The sequence below is a fragment of the Dermacentor albipictus genome, chromosome 2 (genome assembly GCF_038994185.2).
Source record: "Dermacentor albipictus isolate Rhodes 1998 colony chromosome 2, USDA_Dalb.pri_finalv2, whole genome shotgun sequence".
NCBI lineage: Eukaryota > Metazoa > Arthropoda > Arachnida > Ixodida > Ixodidae > Dermacentor > Dermacentor albipictus.
In genome coordinates, this window is record NC_091822.1 from 47473674 (window position 1) to 47493089 (window position 19416).

At 45.5% G+C, this 19416-nt stretch overlaps 1 long non-coding RNA gene across 1 annotated transcript in view; it reads left to right on the forward strand.

The window, feature by feature from the left end:
• Positions 1 to 3605: 3605 nt before the first annotated feature.
• Positions 3606 to 19416, forward strand: part of LOC139055405 (uncharacterized) — a 33314-nt gene continuing 17503 nt past the window's right edge. The window contains exons 1-2 of the long non-coding RNA XR_011511727.1: positions 3606 to 3719; positions 8340 to 8590. This is a non-coding gene — a long non-coding RNA (uncharacterized lncRNA). The remainder of the gene's footprint in view (positions 3720 to 8339; positions 8591 to 19416) is intronic.

Sequence of the window (19416 nt, forward strand, 5' to 3'; positions counted from 1 at the left end):
ATTACAACTTTCCGGATTATCACCACCCAAGTTATTTGGCGCCGATGTTTAGCGGCGACCGTTCGCTTAGTAGGAAGGCTGAGTAGGAAGAGGGGACTTTTCCGTTCAAATCATTGGCACGTGATGACGAATGAATACATACATTCAAACTCAACTTACATCACACCTGTAAACTGTGAAAGCGCATATAGGATAAAAATTTGAGTAAAGCGCTGAGCTTGCTACTGGTTTGTGGAATATTAAACATTTTTGAAAGTTTGAAAATTGCTGCACTTGCAGTGACTTCATGGCAAAGGCCAGTATTTTTGTAAATGGCATACCATGCATGAAAAGCGTGTCTTTGTGAGAGCACGGTGCAGTGTAATAGGGGTTTTTGTTAAATCTGGCCTAAGAGCAACTGTAGCCGAACCTTTCTCGAATGAAAACAATTTAATACCGCTACTCAATCCTCAAAGCGAGCCTCTAGTGTCGTATTTAAAGAATAAAAAAGAACCGCATTTTGAACCTAAGGCCGCTACGAAGCCACAAGTTCACGAGCTAATACAAACTAAATTCATGACAGCTTTTAATCACTAAATTCACATTTCCTCGCTACATTCCCAGGGCTTATATGCAATACCAGGTGCTGCGAATTAACGGCGTTCCGCTTTCAGAAGTTGACCTAAGATCGTAGTAATAACGAAGCGAACATAAAAGAAGACAAGCGAGAAGAGCTGCCCAAAGTCGGCACTACGTATTCGAGATCCAACGGTGGCATGGAATTCTTTTCGTCGCAAGCATTGGCCATCTTATGGAAAAGCTCGGGGGCTTCCTTTCTGGTTCAAAAGAAAACAAGGCTTTTATTCTATATGCATAAATTTTCCTATCGCAGTCTCAAGTCACGAAAATTAAGTACATTCACACGTGTACTTATTTACTATTTTCTCGGGGTCAGCATATCACCCAATAGCAAGTCATAGTTATCCCACAGCACAAGACACGCCTTAATTATTTCTAACTTACTCAAATGTTATCGCTGATTCTATCTGTTGTGCTTGCTCTTTCCGAACCTTTTTTTTCAATCAGATTCTATGCGCAGCAAGAATTGCGTAGTAGTTTCTAGAAGGCACGAGTACATTAGCGACAGTAGCGTAGTAACAAAGGGGGTGTGGGGTCATATATGTCTGAAGACCCCTTTATTTCCGCCGGCTTGACTGAGCGTAAGTGGTAAAGAATGCTTTGGTAACCAGCAGACCTAACTCATGTCCCCTATGTACCAAGTGTGTAGTACCGCATGATTATCGGCTGCAGCCTATCAACGTCCTATGTAATAATTACAAAAATGTGCGGGCTAAACAATTTTATTCGCTAACCGGTCGCTAAAGCATACTGCTTGCCTTAGCGGAACGTTTCGTGTGCAGTCCGCTTATGCGGGGCGCTCGTGCTCGTAGCGGGCGTGGCTGAACATACAGCCTCGCGATGTGACTCAAAAGCCCCTCTTCCGTTCAGTCCGCGCTTGAAGACGAACAGAAACAGCAGGGATAGAAAGTACTCCCTGTGGGTGCTGAACGAGCGCGCCCGGTGCTCGTGTATGAGGCGAAGCGTGCCTCGAGAGCGACGGTGCAAAGTTAAGAGGCGCGGCCTTCGACAGACGCGAACAGACTGCAGCACTGCAGTACTTTGGCACTGCGGGCGTCCCAGAAGAAGTATGAAAAAGTGCACCAGTGACGTAGGTCTCTCTATCATCTCCATTGCGAATGCAGACCAACAGTAGGGCAACATTTCGCTGGCACGAACTTCATCGCGGCCTTCTTTCTTTTTTCGCCAGGAATTGACGCAAAGCGGGCTCTATTCCGTTCCGAACCTTATGGCGGTGCCGCAGCTCGGATAATCACATTTGCCAATAGCAGGAGGAGAAGGAGGAAGTAAAGAGAGAAGGCAGAGATGTTAATCAAAAATGCGTCTGGTTGGCTGCCCTACTCTGGGAGAAGGGGAGCAGGGAATAGAAAGATGAGATGGAGAGAGGTAGGGGAGGAGGAGGAAAGCCGCGATGGGCCAACACCACCTAGACAGCACAAGACTTTTTGCTCCGATCCTTGACGTCATGCTATTGGGCCGACTGCCATAGAATCCAATAGGGCTGGTCCCGAGTAGACAACAGTGATTTTGACGTCACCGCTTTCGTTACGCCAGCCTTGGCAATGAAAATTCGGGGCCAGTAGCATGACGTAGTGAGCAGGTCTTGCGCTATCTAGGTGGTGCTAGGTGAGCTCACGCACGCACGCGAAGGGCCTCAGCAAGTCATAGCAGTCATAGGCGTTCAGATAGGCCAGTCGCCCTCAAGAAAGACAAAAGTGCCTTCACAGCTTCGTGGGCCGAAGAGCGATAGTGGCGGTCTTCAAGTAGCACCTGCACAGACAATGGCTGATCGTCCAGCCGTTGCAATACGTTAGATAATGTTGTTCTTTCCGACTGAAATCGATGACAGTGGCACAATAAATGTTCGATGTTCTCTTCGCCGCCGCAGAGGTCACGTGCAGTACTGTCGGTCATTCCAATCAAACTAGTGTACGCTTTCCTGAAAGCCACTCCCAACCACCGCCGGCATGGAAGCGATGCGTCACGTCTGTGCAGGCCAGGTGGAGGTCGGGGTTGGTGCGAAGGGTCCAGTTCGTGCAACCTGGTGCGCCTTGTATTTGCAGTGTTCCACTCTGTTAAAGCGAGCTTGCGTGCCAGGTGACGAAGCTGCCTTGCAGTGTGTCCTGGAAGGAGGAATCGGTACGCTGCGTTGTTCTCGATGTGCCTCTCGGGCAACTTTGCTTGATTATTTCCCCTGACCCCACAATGGCCAGGTATCACCTTGAAAATAATTTTGTGGCCTTTCCATTCGACGTCGTGATAAAATTTGACAATTTTGTATGTTAGTTGTTCGTGAGGTCCACGTCGGAGAACTGATTGCATGCTATGTAGAGCCGCTCTCGAGTCGGAAATCACGGCCCATGTACTAGGACTCTCTGTGTCAATACATTGAAGCGCCTTGTGTCAATAGTGCAGCCTCGAACGTCGTGACAGGTGATGTCTTGAATCGAAGTGTGATTGCTCTCGTCGGTATAAACACGGCACCACCATACCTGGTCTATGTAGTTGATCCGTCAGTATACATGTGTGTATCTCTCGCACACCACGAGTAAACTCAATTGCTTTAGTGCAGACGGTGGTAAATCAGACATTTATGATGTCCTAGAATTCTGAGGTGTACTGCACGATGGCACCAACACCATCATACACACCGGCCCCACTACAAGTGCGTATCACGATGTAAGCGAGGCACGATATGCACTGAGACTTGTGCTAAATGACCTGCGGGGTCTTTCCATGGTCAGTGCGGTGATGTGGTGGCAAGGGGTCCGGACAAAGTGCATGACATGTGCACGCGTTGTCTCGATGGCGATGTGCGTCGTAATTGAATAATTTTAGCAATCGCAATAGTTTCAGCAGTTGACGTACTTCGTGGTAACCCAAAGCATATCCTTGCAATGCTCTGAAAGGTACGCAAACTGGTTTTGCAGGTGGGATATAACAGGTAGGCTGTACCGGAGAAATCCAACAAACAACACCCTGTACACCTGTAACATGGATTGCGTGGGCACACCCCAGTTCTTTCTAGCGAGGAACCGGAATAGATGACAAACAGCAATCAATCGCTTGTTCACATGGTTCAGGTGACCAGTCAAAGACAGGTAAGTGTCAATCACAACCCCCAAGGATCTGCGACTTCTGCTGGATATAACTTGTTAGTTGATTGATATGCCATATGCAGACATTGGCTTTTGTGTAAATGCCACCACTATACACTTTTCCCACGTCACCTGCAGTCCTTGTGGCCGAAGGTAGCTTGATGTCAATAAGGCCGCATTCTCATGCCAAGTGCAAAGCTGAAGCTTTGTGACTCCCGAAGTGCAGATACAAATGTTATAGGCGTAGATAGAGAGTAGAAAGGTGCATGATAGGTCCTCCAGTAGACCAATCAGGGCTAGATTAAAAAGCTATGGACTTAGTACTCCTCCTGAGGGACTATGCGCTAGTTATACTAGGGCGTTGAGCCATGCCCGGTGAGCACGTAGAGTGATCGCAAACCATATCTTGCCACAAAGTCCTATTGCTTCTAACGCTTTAAGGAGCGGTGACAGTATCGCTACCCCTTTAACGGCTAGATACAAGGCAGCAGACAATCGGTTACAGGCAGTCTGGAATTTCTTTCTTTCTTTCTTTCTTTTTTTGTTGATTTATTCAATTTGACGTACGTTACCAAGTCGACAGCGTTACTATAGAACGGCCGCGCCTCACTCCTGTACGTGTCTGAATAAATTTCATGGCGCCCTAGGTACCACTCTAGATGGGTGAGAATCATGTTTTCCATTACTTTTTCTACACAACTAGCAAGTGCGATCGGGAGTATGACGCGATGTCCAAAGGCGACTTTCCAGCTTTCAGAAGCGGAATCAGACGACTTGACTTCCATTCCTTGGAAACCATGCCATTCTGCCACGAGTTGATTCACAGGAGCAGGAATGCTTTTCGAGCTCATTTACCAAGGTTGCACATGTAATGTATGTAATGTGATCTGGTCCTCGGGCCGAGGAACGCCTGCATAAAGCAAGCGCAACCTCTAGTTCCTCCAGAGAAAAAAGCACTCCATACGGGGATCCCGTTCGAATGGTGAGCGCTCGTGAGCTTGCATTCCCGTTGAACTTGCTTCACCGGAAATCCTCCTACAGAAGGATTCTGCGCCTTCAATCTATTTTCATTGTAGTTAAAGAGCTGGGGGAGCACCACTTACGAGTTGTAAGTGGCGCTCTGTCCCGTCTCCTTCCTTGTTTTTTGTGTGTGTTCGCGCCTAGTACTCAAGGTGGATTAGCGATTGCCCTGGAACTTTCGATGACTCAAGTACAAAAGCCGACGCGCTTGACCCACAGATCAAATTTCAGCGATCGCTGGTTGTGCTCCCCGCTATTTTTGGGCTTTGAGTGCACGCTGTTTTTGCGGGCACAGGGGCGCTATACCGTAAAACTATTCCAAACTTTTCTATTCGATTTCTGCAATCAGCGCACCGCGATTGGTCAAAAACTTTTTTCGCCCACCCCCACTTCACCTGTCTGTCACGCGACGTCACGAAAACCGCGATAGCTTCTTATCTGATAAGACGTGTACACACGGATTATCCATAATTAGTAATCAGTAATCCATTGGTTAATTGGGCCGTCACATAATATGTAATTGAGTTTAAGGAGTAGTTTAGTGTGCGAAACGCGGTCAAACGCCTTCGAGAAGTCGAGAAAAATGACGTCAGTTTGAATGCGCTCGTTAATGCCGAGGGCCAGGTCATGCAGTGTTTCGACAAGCTGTGTAACAGTGGATAATCCAGATCTAAAGCCATGCTGATTCATGCGGAGGATATTGTTCGACTCAATAAAACTTATGAGATATTTTAATAAATGTGCTCTAGAATTTTGCTGCAAGTGCAAGTGATAAATATAGGCCGGTAATTAGAAGGAGACGCTGCATTACCCGATTTAAGTACGGGACTAATTTTTGCGCTTTTCCATTCACCCGGAAGGCAACAGTCTTTCAAATATTTGGAATATATGAGATAAAGATATCTGCTGACTGGCTCCGCGTACCGTTTCAAAAAGCTGTTGGGAACTGCGTCTGGACCGCTACTTTTCTTTTCATTGATGCCTAATAGGAGTGAAAGAATACCTGCCTCCGATAAACTAGGCGTGCCTAGCAATCGATTATCCCAATTGTAAAAGGAAGGATTCATCTTCGCAGTACCATTATCAGTTGTGAAAACAGAACAAAAATAGTCGTTAAAATCATGAGCTCTAGCCTGATCTAGCGTATCTGGTGAAGTTGGATTAGTCCGCTTTGCATTCATATACTGCCAGAATTTGTGAGGCGCGTTCTTAATAAACTCGTGCAATGTAGAGCCACAGAATTTCTGTTTAGCATTACGCACTTGTTCCTTAAGTAATCTAGTAAGGGAATTTACTTGAGAATGGTAGCCTGCAACATTCCGTTGCTTGCTAGTTTGTCGTAACCTCTTGAGTTTACGTTTAGTATGAATTATTTCACGCGTGATCCACGGATTGCGTTTGCGGGTTGATTTGTACACAGTTGGGACGAAATTTCGCATACAGTGCATGACATGAAACTTGAATTTTAACCAAACCTCATCGATACTATAACGTTCATCGGTGCAAAACTCTTGAAATTCAGGGTACTCGTGTGCAAGGTACGTCATCATAGCGTCATCATTGGCTCTGTTAAAGGCGGGTATTTGCTTTGATTGGCCACGTATTGTAGGTGGGCTAGTGAGGGGCAATGAGCATAAGACCATTTTGTGGTCGGATAATTCATCAAGTATGTCTACTTGCGACTCATTTAAAGGTAGACTGTTACTCACAAATACAAGGTCCAAGATGGAGGATGACGTTCCCTGTAGACGAGTTGGGGCGGCAACAAGCTGATCAAGGTTAAAGCCAAGCATATAGTCAAGTAGTATGCTTTGAGCTTTTGTTTCAGGGACAAGGGAACACCACTCTATCTCGGGAAGGTTAAAATCACCAGCAAGTACAATCGAGCCCCGAGCACGAGGTCGCGGGATCGAATCCCGGCCACGGCAGCCGCATTTCGATGGGGGTGAAATGCGAAAACACCCGTGTACTTAGATTTAGGTGCACGTTAAAGAACCCCAGGTGGTCAAAATTTCCGGAGTCCCCCACTACGGCGTGCCTCATAATCAGAAAGTGGTTTTGGCACGTAAAACCCCATATATTATTATTATTACAATCGAGCCTCCGTGCACGTGCGATTGCATATAGTCAAGTAAAGATTCAAGGCACACGCTTTCGGCATTCGGGGGCCTGTAGAACACGCCCACTTTAGCGATCGTGTCTTGAAGATGCACGTTGTACCACAGAGCTTCAGTATCTTTTACGTCGGGCATAGTAGAAAAGTGGATCCCTTCCTTAAAAAGAAGCGCGACACCCCCACCGCGTGATCATGCTCAATGAGCACGAATTTCCGGTTTATGGTTGCATCGTTCAAGTGTTTATCGCATTACCATCGACACGCATTGTGAGATGAGTTCTTCCGTAATTTCTGGTCCCAACATTTATGCCCAAAAACTAGTTCGTGATACATAAAGAACTAGCCTTAATCACCGCTTTGGTCATCTGTGGCTCTATGAAAAGCACAGGTACGTCATTTTTACATTCAACCACCGTTCTAATCTGGTGAACACGTCCAAAAATCTAACCAGCGCCCTCAAGCCCCGCAAAGTAAGATTAAAGAAAAGAGAAAAAAAATTCCCCCTTTTAAACGTACTAAACCGCAGATTTATTGACTGACCAGAGAGAATAAATTGGAAGCCAAAGGAAACCATTTTTCACTGGCACAATGGGGGTCGAAAGAGGCCACTGACGATTGGTGTAGGCGCACGTGGCAGTTCCCAACTTGCTAGTTTTTGTGGAAAGTACACTTTGAGAGACAGAGTGGCGGAGATTAGAATCGTCGAGACATGTTTCAAATGGTCTATAGGCTAACATACACTGTAGTTGACAACATATAAATCTAATTGTCGGGGGGGCTGGTGTCAGCGCAAGTAAGATGACTTATGGTGAACATGAATTCGTGAACTATTCCGAAGTTGCAGGTGTCTTAATAGAACGACATGTACAGCTATACTACTCTCGCTGGTTAAGCTACGGCCCAATCTCTCGTAAATTTTAATGTCCACATGGCTCATTCTCTTCGCGTGATGAGTGTCTCAGACCAACCAATACTATGTCATGTAGGACATTTACATGTAGAGAAATTACTGCACGTACCGGGCTAATAAAAAAAATTCACTTGATCTGCGCGGATACCGAAGTCTTGATGTCGTGAGAAACGTTAAACAACATGTATTTACTGGTGAAATGCGAAGACCACAGAAGTCCAAAGAAAGATGGAACCTTGAAGTGGTGAGCAGTTGTCGCACAAGGAATGTCGCTTTAAGCCTGCTTTTGGACACGAGTAGGTGTCTTCGCCAGGGCAGCAACTGCTTTGCTTTGCAGCGTTTTTAGACGGCTTTCTTTAGAAGCTGGCATTGCTTACCTTGTCGTTGCGTTATATATGCACAGATGACGCTCAAATAAGCGCTTCATGCCAATCCTTATATCAGCATGCGAGAAAGATCGATATTTTTTATTTATAAGTGCCCTTATTCCCAGCTATCTTTTATAAATACCTTTGCAGCTGTCGGTTTTACATGTTTCCACTAAGCAATCACAATACACCTATTCCTTCTTTTGCAGGGGCACCCGCAAGCTAGCCAAACTGCAGGCGATGGTGGCACCCAGCCTCACCGGCAGCGTCCCTGCCCATGCAACAGCTGTCCGCCACAAGGGAGTCACCCTGGTAGCCTGCTTCGCTATCAATTTACTCAGCAGCGCTTTTTATCGGAACGCAGCATTCTTCTATCCTTCCATCATGGAAACGTTCTTGGTCACCCGGGAACAGGCGTCACTGCCACTATTTGTCTACGCAGGCTTCTATTATATTGGAGGTACGTGGCAAAGTCTCTGAGCTCTCAATTTCCAGGAATCGCGCAGGAACCCTTCTGCTACCGTAAGAACGCACGATTGCAATATGACCATAGTTTGATTTATTAGCAGAGCGATAATAGTGTTTCCGCGCGACTAAAGCAGTCTTTCGAAAGTTCAAAAGAATCGTTCACATATTGTATGCGGGAAACTAATGCAAAAAGCGAATGGTGGCGTTCTTCTTTGCACATGACACCGCAGTGCAAAATATGAGCTCGCTACACGTGCTCATAATATTTGTTGGAGAGAGCACAAAAATTAACATGCGGGACTAACTAGCAATATTTGTATAAAGTAGATGCATTAATCAATTATATCTTCATGTACGCGTTGTTCTAGTGACTGATGCAATGCTTTAAAGAACCAACGTGTGCGTTAACGAGAATTCTACCAACTTATTATTGCTCACTTCACCTTGAGCAACTTCATTTATTTTACTTGTGATCTGATGTAATTTAAAAGATCTCATTAATTTACCAAAGTTTAAAGCGCTGCTTTAAACGTATAATGTGTAATGACGAAGTTGTAGAGCCGATTTTGAAATAGCACGATAACTCCTTAGCGTCATAATAGCTTCTCTGCTTGTTTTAATTTTTCTGTGCTGTGATTAAAACACGCGAGATCTGAAAAAAGAACCACGTGATTGGGCGCTAACGCACACTGATATTACCGGCCTCAATCCTGCTACTAAGGAATGATTAATGCAGCCTGCAATTACCAACGGAATTATTCAGTTTGAAGCGCAGTCAAAAGTATTCCATGCCACAACTTCAAATTTAAAGGCACTTGAGGAGCATTATACACTTAACTTTTTGTCACACGATAAAAACTTTTGCTAGCTTGACAGAAGAAGGTAAAGGAATGTTAGAAGCACGAACATCTTTTGTAGTAAATGTACTGGCAGTTAAGAATTTACAGGAGCATAAATGATGTGCTCCAAAAAGCCTAGGAACTGCACCTTATAAGCAGTTTTAAGAAAGTTCAGTCTCGTACGCATGAATGTTTTCACCTATGCTTTTGCAGGCAATATCTTACCGGCCACCATTTATCATGGTCATATAGCTTTCGTTCCTAAAAGTGATTCTGTCGAATGCAAAGGGCAGGTAGGCGGACATCGGCGAATATCTTTATGTAACATAAACAATAACACGTTTGCACAAAATACAAGAACATAGACTATATATGAGACATGTGTCATTCCTGGTCGTAATATACATGCAAATATATATAATGGTCATTCTTCTTTTACTTTTTTTATTTACAAATACTGCAATCCCGTTACGGGGTTTTTGCACTATGGGGATACATCGTTATGACATGACTAGCAGGACAGTGTATGTGAAATAGCGTTCACCAGGTCGCTCTCATCACACTTTATTTGGCTAAAGTGTCCGATAAAGTGAGCCATGGGCCATATTCCGTAGCGGTTCGCTTTGAAACCGGTTCGGTCTGGCTGTTGCCATTGGTCGGCGCTACGTTGTCGTGATGCCTGGTGGGCGGGACGACAAATTTTGTTGACGTCAGACAGGTTGTCAATCATCTTGAAAGGAACCGGTTCCCTGCTACGAGAAGAACCGCGGAGAAGTGGTTCGCTCGAGGGTCGCGTGCGGTGGCGAGCATGATGTCGAGGGGTTGCTAGGGCAACCGTTGCTGCCGGCTAGTCTCGCGCCAGCTGACGAGCCGGCACCTAGACGAGACGAGACAGAGACGGCAATGGCGGCTCCTTTGGTTGTGGTGCTGGCGAGCGCCGAAGGACAACGACGCGACGAGAGCAACGACGCGACGCGTTCGCCATGGCCGAAGAATTTCGAAGGCATTTTAGGCTCTCCAAAGACATAGTGCGACGTGTTTGCGATGAGCTGGAAGAACATCTCGGACCTCAAAGATTTCGTGGTGTCGACACTAGGATGAAAGTGCTGTGCGCGCTGCGGTTTTTTGCCACCGGGAGGGTTCAACAGTGCGTCGGGAATGAAGAAGCGATTGCACTGTCGCTGCCTTCGGTCAGCCGGATCATTACAGCCGTCGCCAAGGCCATTACGGTTGTGCGCAAAGAAAAAGGATGGGTTAGATTCCCATCCACGGCGCACCAGAAAGCCGCCGTCAGCTGCTGGCCCAACACACACGACGCCTTTGCTAGGTAGGGGTGCTCCTCTCCAAATGAAACGAGTGTTTCGCGCTGCCTCGCTGAAACATGAGGACCCAGCCCCCTGTCCTTGTGCGACGACATCATTTCGGTTTCGGCGCGCGAACAAGTCTAAAACGTAAACAAAGCGAAGTAAGTTGTTTGCATAACGTATGCCACACCACCTAGCGACTAAATAAGAAACCAACTCAAATAAAATTACAACTCCCAGTAGCCGTCTGCGCAGCAAGCTCACATTTATTACTGAAAATTATATTGGCAAGTGTTCTATACAAACCAATGTTTTTTTATCGAACCAGCAACTTCCTTCAATTGCTATACCGTCCCCCAAGTACAAACAAAAATGATGACGTGATCTTCCGACAGACCGCCGCTCGTTGATTGGTTCCCCTCACGCCGCCGCATTCCACTCTTTCTCCGAGTGACGTAATCTAGACGTAACAGCCAGACAGAACCGGTTCCAAAGCGAACCGCTACAGAATACGGCCCCATGATTTCATTTTCAGTCATCTCATTAGTGCGAAAAGTTTTCGTAAAATGAGGATGTGCCCAAGTGGTGGAACTACATTAACTGTCAATGGCGCCCTCTCGGCTCCTATATATATTGGCTCCTCTGTGAGAACATGGTTTCCACTTTCGTCGCTACGTGTCGCTTTTTTTCCAGAAAATTGTTGTCTCTTTGTCATTGCTAAGGATACGGTGACGGGATTTGGCTACGGCACTTCATCAATCAAAGTCTTTTCTTATGCCTACAATATCGCGTTTATACCCTCAGATAAGAAAAGTGTCGAAGTAATGCGCCTAACGCAATCGTTTTGTTCAGCCGCTGGTAGATCTCTTAATCATGATAAGTCGCGATGATTCTCGTTTGGTCAGGGGCAGTGACTTCCTCACCGTTTGCCGGTATTGAACGGTATACTAGTGCTGTTAATTACCTTGGAGTACCCCTATATCAATTGCGCAACAGTAATTACCATTGGTCTCAGTGAGGTACAACACTTCGGCATGCTGCTGAGTCCTGGGGTGGAAGAGAATCGCTGATTTCTGGGATGAAAACTCCCTCCAAAGCGTTCTTTAACTGTGAAATTAATTTATGTGCATGAAGTCCTCCAGTATGGGCGAAACTATTCAACCGTTCCACAGGATCTTAGCCCACTTTGTCTAGCGCTGTGAGTAGGAACCTAACTGTACGACCCGATAACTTGTTTATCCCGCTTGGAAAAAGTTGCATTTGCATTGTGCGTTTGTTTACATAGCAACGAGTCTCGCATGTTTTGCACTTTCGCGATGTTACACATGCATTTCTACACCAATTAAACCTACGCCGTATCTTACTTTATTTGTTTTCTTTCTTTGTATCCTTCTTTGTTGAAAATTGTTCTCTGTATTGGGTGCAAAATTAAAAGGCTAATGTCATTCTGGTTGCACAGATTCGATCTTCAACAGCCTTAGTATTGAGGTTAAATCGTAAAACATTGCTTATGAATGCACGCTTTCACATGCTCGTATATAAATCAAATTTGGTAATCATTTATTGTCTTATGTGCTATGCAGCGTAAAGCAAATGTGTGTTTATCAGGGAGTAAATACTTTTTGCTTTTTATATTTCATACCCCGATGATTCCAGCAAAGGCCTTACAAAAGTTCGAGGCATACCTTGCTTCCTAGGACACAAATTGCAATTGCGTAAAAACTCAGAAACCATTGACGATTGCTTCAGTAACAGTTGTGACGCCAGATAATACGTTTTGAGCCTACGTGCCTGCCTGCCTGCCTATCTATCTATCTATCTATCTATCTATCTATCTATCTATCTATCTATCTATCTATCTATCTATCTATCTATCTATCTATCTATCTATCTATCTATCTATCTATCTACCTATCTATCTATCTATCTATCTATCTATCTATCTATCTATCTATCTATCTATCTATCTATCTATCTATCTATCTATCTATCTATCTATCTATCCATCTATCCATCCATCTATCTATCTATCTATCTATCTATCTATCTATCTATCCATCTATCTATCTATCTATCTTGCTTATATTAACCCAGTGACCCAAGTCGTTTGCGTGCTTGGACCACCAAGCATGTGCTACTCCAGCTCCAGCTACCAAGCATGTGCTCATTCCAGCTTCTTGACCTTACTCTTGTCATTCTGTCGTCGTCACGTCTTTTATCCCGACCGAGTAGCCCAAGTGGTCTAACTGCTCTGGCCACGAGTTCGTGGTCGCGATGCTTCCATGGTTGTTAGTGTCGACATTCCAGCCTTCTCCTCTGGCATTTGTCATGTCGTTTTTGTCATAAAGTCGCCATAAAATCATTTTCATGCCGCAATTGTGATGCTGTCGTAGTCGTTCAATCGTCGTTGTTCCAGGTTCGTGATCTGACTCTCGTCTAGCTGTCGTCACACTTTCTGCACCGACCAAGTTCGAAGTTGTCTAACAGCTTGCGCCAATAAGTATGTGGTCGGGATCATGATGCCGTCGTGGTCGTTGGAGCATCGTCTTTCAAGTTTTGTCATTCATCCGATGCTCTTCATGCCGTAGACATAATGCCATCGTTGCCCCGCAGTTGTCGTCAAACCGTCGTTTAATCATTGTTATCACTTGTCCTTCCTTTTCCGTCATGTTATCATCGTCATACCGCCTTCGTCGTTCCATCGACGTACACATTTCTTCTACAATAATAATTTTAGTCATACTGTCGTCATTCAATTGCTACTACGCCACTCTTTTCATGAGGTGTTCGTCAGACACCCTCCATCATGCATCCATTGTGAGAGTTTCGTCGCCATGCCACCGTGGTCATGTCATCGTCCTCGCTACAGCCTCGTCATCTGACCCTCGTCGACGTCGTACCTGTTTTGTCAATCCATCGACATAATTTCTTCTTCATTATATGATCGTAATATTGATGTCGTCGTTGAATCGTCATTATGCCACCGTCGTCAATGCGTGGTCATCACGCATGTGCTACCAAGCATCTGTTCTTATACCATGTTTTTTTTGTTGTCTTGGTCCAACCATAGTCGTCATTTTCGCTTCCCCATCCGGCTGCCATCATACCATCGTCGTCACTCCATTGTCATCCTACAGTTGTCGACATCTCTTTGTGGTCACGAAGCCGTCACGTGGTCATCGTTATGCCTTCATCATAATTTAAGAATCTGCATCTCATTGTCGTCATGTCGTGGTCGTAATGCACGTTTGTGTTACCATCAATATCATTCCTTCGTTCCATCGTCACGGAGTCAGCGTCAAAAAATCGTCGTTATAACTCAATGTTCGCGCTCGACGTTGGCAGGGGATTGCAATGCCAAGGTGGGACGATATCGGAGTGTGTCTCATATAGCCGAAGTAACGAAAGGGAGATACAGCATTGCACGTGCTTCATAAACGTGACTACATCAACATGGGAAATTGCTTGCTTGCTATTCGCTTTACCAACGACACTCATCGTGAAAAGAGTTGTGCGGCATATTGTGTGGTATGTTCTACGGAGCACATTGAAGAATGTAATTGAAATTAATCCTATTGCTATCAGATACCTTGATGGGGCAAAGAATAGAACATTGCCTCTAGATGTTATTTTTCTTAAGGAATCGCATAGTATCTGGAGAGCAAGATTGATAGATGGCGATTCCGAACCACCTACAGGAGAGAACTTCTTCCAGGTAGACACATAAATACGCGGGCTATACAAGGGTAAAGTGAATCTCTTGACTTCTTTCACCTCTTTGATTTGCGTTGAAATTTGCCTGATTACGGATTTGCTACGATCGCTGAATGCTACGGTCTTGCTTCCCTGCAACAAAAATATCTGTAGTGGTGGCATAGCGGTAGCATCTGCGGTTGCCACGTTTCGGCCCGGAGTTCGATTGCCCGTCACGCGATCATCTTTCTTTCTTTTTTTACTTCACTTTCCCTCACGTGGCAAAACATTTTGGCCACTTAGATGTTCCATTGAAAAATTACCGCAAGAAGCGTCTGCCCAATTCCGCTCGACAGCCAGATCTATAGTGTCATGTAGTCACACGCGCAGAAACATTTATTGCGCTCTTTAGACAGTAAATTTATTCCGCTGTTTTTATATGTTCTCGGTAGGACACGTTTGAACGGCGCCTTCGTCATCGTCATCATCATTATCATCATGATTATCATCAGGCTATCTTTATGGCCACTGCAGGATGAAGGGACCTGCTTACTTCAATAACCCATGTTTTCCGCTAGCAGATACCAACTTGCGCCTGCAAATTTCATAACATCATCACCCCACCCAGTTTTCTATCGTTCTCGACTGTACTTCTTTCCCTTGGAACTAATTCTGTAACTCAAATGGTCCACCGGTTATCGACCCTACGCATTACATGGCCTGCCCAACTCCATTATTTTCTCTTAATGTCAGCTTGGATATCAGCTATCCCCACTTCCTCCCTGATCCACACCGCTCTCTTGTTGTCTCTTAACGCTACGCCTCAAAATATTCGTACCATCGCTCTTTGCCCGGCCTTTAACTTGTTCTCATGCTTCTTCGTTAACCTCCAAGTTTCTACGTCATTACACAATGAACGGCGTAATAAACGTACTCAAACTTGTCACCCTGTGGTCCGATGCTTGTGCCTTACGGCAGCAGTGAGGGCGCGGACTGGTTTCTGTCGTCTTCCTTTGCCAGCTTTATGTAGTCGCAAAAACAAATGTTTCCGCCGCGTCATGCAAACTGCCACAGATAAAAAACACAAACCAAAGAAAGGAAATTGCTGAAATGAGTTCACCCCAGGCAACACACTACAGCAATCAGAGATGTTACCGCTACGCTAAGAAAACAGCCAACTTGCGATCGTTTGTGTTGAGGTTGCTGCCATATAATTGCTCTTTATATGGCGATTCCTAAATTCCCACTCTTGTGCGCTTTACATATTTTCTGCTCTAACATTTTACCTACAAGGTATTGAACACAAACAGCCGCTGCATCTTTCAATACTAAAGCGAACCTTCGGCTGCGTTGGCACTGATTTCCATCGAAGTCTGCTACTACATGCATATTCTCCATGACGATTGCGCAGAACCATACATATACAGCATAAGTTATATTACACAGATGAAACAGCATCGTATAAACGGAGACGGTCAAAAATGCTTTACAACTGATGCAGAATTTTCTTGGTCAGTTCGACTAATTCTGGCAGCTTGAATCACCAGATCGCGCTAGCCAGAGGGCTAACAGAGGGCTACTCTGTTGACGAAGTTCAACTGGACGTTCAACTGGCAAAGCGCTCCGCCCAGCGATAGCAGTCACAGCCATTTCAACGCACACAAGTTCAACGGAGTCCTTCCGCAAACCTGCATACATTTTCCTATTCCAGTCGCGTCCAAGTCACGATCGCCAATTGTAAGCTTCACTCTCCCACCCCAATACCAGTCTGGCGCTGTTGGTAGCCGTTTGCACCACGTTCTGTCTCCTACACACAGGGATAGGTTGACGCTGTCCTAGATTTAATCCTCACCCTCAATGGCACGCTCTCGTCGAGCACAGTGATCGCAGGCTTTAGGCGCCATCGGACAAGAACCTTCAGATGAACCGGCGCTTACGACTTTGTGGAGGGTGCCATATAAACGTAGTATGGTCCAGAGGGGCTCGTCGCCTTTCTTGCAATGAGCTCCTCGAGAACAGGAGACACATCGGCCACTTTCCTCTGTGGCCGGGGTCAGGATCGCTGGATCATAACGCGGCCCCCGGCGTTGATTGTGGGCTGCTTGACGCTAAGGCGTCAAATGACAAATGGAGATGCAAACTGCTTACTAATGTGGTTTAGGGCAGAAGTTGGCTACACAAATCGGTGTGTTCCATGGTCCCTAAGAAGCTATATACCATCAAATATTGGGGTTGTTTATTGATTTGTAGGAAATAGTGAAGTGTTAGAAGTCATTCCCGCACTTGCGCACTTTTATGTCACTGTCCCTTCTTGCGCTGCTCGAAATTCAAAAGTGGAAAAGCAGCTTTGAAGCAAGCCCTAATGAACGGTTAGACACTGTAAGGAGGACGTTGGGGCTTGGAAGAAAAGGCAGATATTAAGTACGAGCGTCGTGTGCGGGCCTATAGGACGGATAAGCGAATAGTTAAATTTTCGACTCGTCTGGAATAAGAAATGCAGGTAATATTCAATTCGCCTTTCGGAATTTCGAATATTTCCCACACCACTACACTATAGCGCATTGCGTTATACGAAGAATTGGGTCGCGTGAAAGGGAACCACAGCGTTTGTAGCGGCTGTCAATTAAGTAAACGTTCTGAATGGTGCAGACGTTGGGTAAAGCGGTACCTATTTTTTTCGGGTACCGTGGGCGGAAAAAATGAGGACTGCAATATAGTTGGCCTGAGTAGCATAGCAGTTCTCCTCATTGCTGGCTACATCAGGAGCCCTGCATTCCTTTCACGAAACATTTATTATCTTTCGGCATAGCACAAATATGCGAACTTATATACCAGTAAAAAAATGCTATAATAATTTATTTAGCCGCTGGGTAAAGACCACTCTCCTCGGCCACATTGGAACAGGCTGAATATATTACTTTTAACGCCATTGCCACGTCTTGTTTTGCTGTCCTGGCAAAAGACTGGCACTTAAGTATGCCTTGTTTCGTGGAATGCTTGTCGGAGTATTAGATTGCATTCGCAATGAAGTCACCCCTTTGCGACAAATGAAAAGGCCAACAGATGAAGAACACACGTGACGGCAGTACCTGCTGTTGTTGTCAAAGTGCTACACCCTTCAATGTTAAACGCGGAGCAAATGGATCCGGTATTCATGAAAATATAATAATCCCAAACGCACTTTAGAGAAAGAATGTGCCCGATAGCAGCCAGTTGGAATGCGAACAAAACACGGTATTGCGAGAACATAGGCAGGACAGGCATGTCACCTGGACACATCTGTCTGGTTTGTACAGAGCTGCATTCAGATCTTATCGATTCCAGTTAGATACGCTCACACTGCGGGGGGAAATGGTTCCATTTAGGCGCGACCACGTCTTCTCTGTTCATCATTTCGTGAATTCCAAAGACGGGATTTTTATTGATTGGCGCTAATGTTCACTTTATACTAGGAAAACGCCACTGTTTAATGTATATGAGGTCTAGCTCCTTGTAAAATTCTAGTCGAAATAATCAATAACCGCAAGGCATTGTGGACTTACGGGCCAAGCATTATAGGTTATACATTCTGTCAGATAAAACCTGGCGCAGCAGTTACATATTGTATGGCGCTGTACATTAACGTCCGACTAATGCAATTGTTGTGCTTCACGTTATCTTAGACGTCGTATTATCCTCATGTCAGGAGAATATGAAAGCATTAGCAGGAGTCTGCTACATTATGTTTTTTTCTATGGATTCAAATTGTTTCATTCAATACAGAGCCTATATAAAAAGTTGTTGCGCACAACTGCGGTAAAAAACACTGAACTACAATCAACTGAAAACGAAGCCACTGGAAGGAGTCTCTCTAGCCTCTGCAGCGTTCATGGCTATGTATGGTACGGTGTATAAGCACTGCAGTTTCGGCGGCAAGAGCTGCAAGCTTGTTGAAATGCCTACGGCCACAGCTATGGTGGTAAAACATTTTAGAAGCGCAGGTAGAAGGAGTCGCTGGACTTGCGGAAGTTGGTATGGACGCGGCAGTTTCTATTATACGTAAGATGCTTCGCTCACGACTCGGGAAAGTTGCCACAACTTTTACTGGTGTGCTAATATTTCGCACCGCCAGCACTCAGCACATCCATTTGTATGCTGCATCCACAGCCAGAGTCGTTATTCAGAACATCCTCTATACCATCGAATTCGTTGCATTGCAATCCTGCTCTCACGACGTCATCCTAGGGTGGGACTTCCTGTCGCGTCATAGCGCTGTCGCGACTGCGCACATGCCTAAGTTGCATTGCATAGCCTCTACAAGGGTGTCAGTTACTGTTGCCGCTCCACAAAAGATTTTTGTCTCCGATGGTACCAACGTCCCTTCAGAAAGTGCGGTGCCCGTCGCTTTCTGGTGCCCACTTGAGCCCGAAGCTGCTGTCCTGTTGACCCCGTCATCACTGGTTCTTCAGCGCACAGTTCTTCCTTTTCCATTAGCCATTCTCGAGGTAACCTCTGGTGCCACAACGATGCTAGTCTACAACACGTTTGCGCACTCACTCTCTCTCCGTCGTGGCGAGTCCCTCAGTTGTGTCGATGTCGTCAAACTTTTTCAGTCACTCAAAGTTCCTGGTTCTTCTTCTGCCGCCCCGCTCACCGCCGTCACGTCACCATCAGACTGCCCCCCAGTTGCCTCCATAGTCTTTAAATCTTGCATTGAAGCCGACGTTTACACACAAGAGGACGATCAGCTTCTGTATCTACTTGACCAGATCCGCACTTCCTTCGATTGCAGCACACAAACCTTGAGCCGTACTGACACTATCAGCCACATTATTGACTATGAATCACAGCAGCAGAACGGCGGCTTATCATTGACCAGGTGGAGGACATACTTGCAGGTGACGTCATTCAGCCATCCCCTATTCCATGGTCGTCCCCAGTTGTGCTCGTGTGAAACTAAAACGGCTCTATTCGATATTGTCTTGATTCCCGTCGTCTTAACA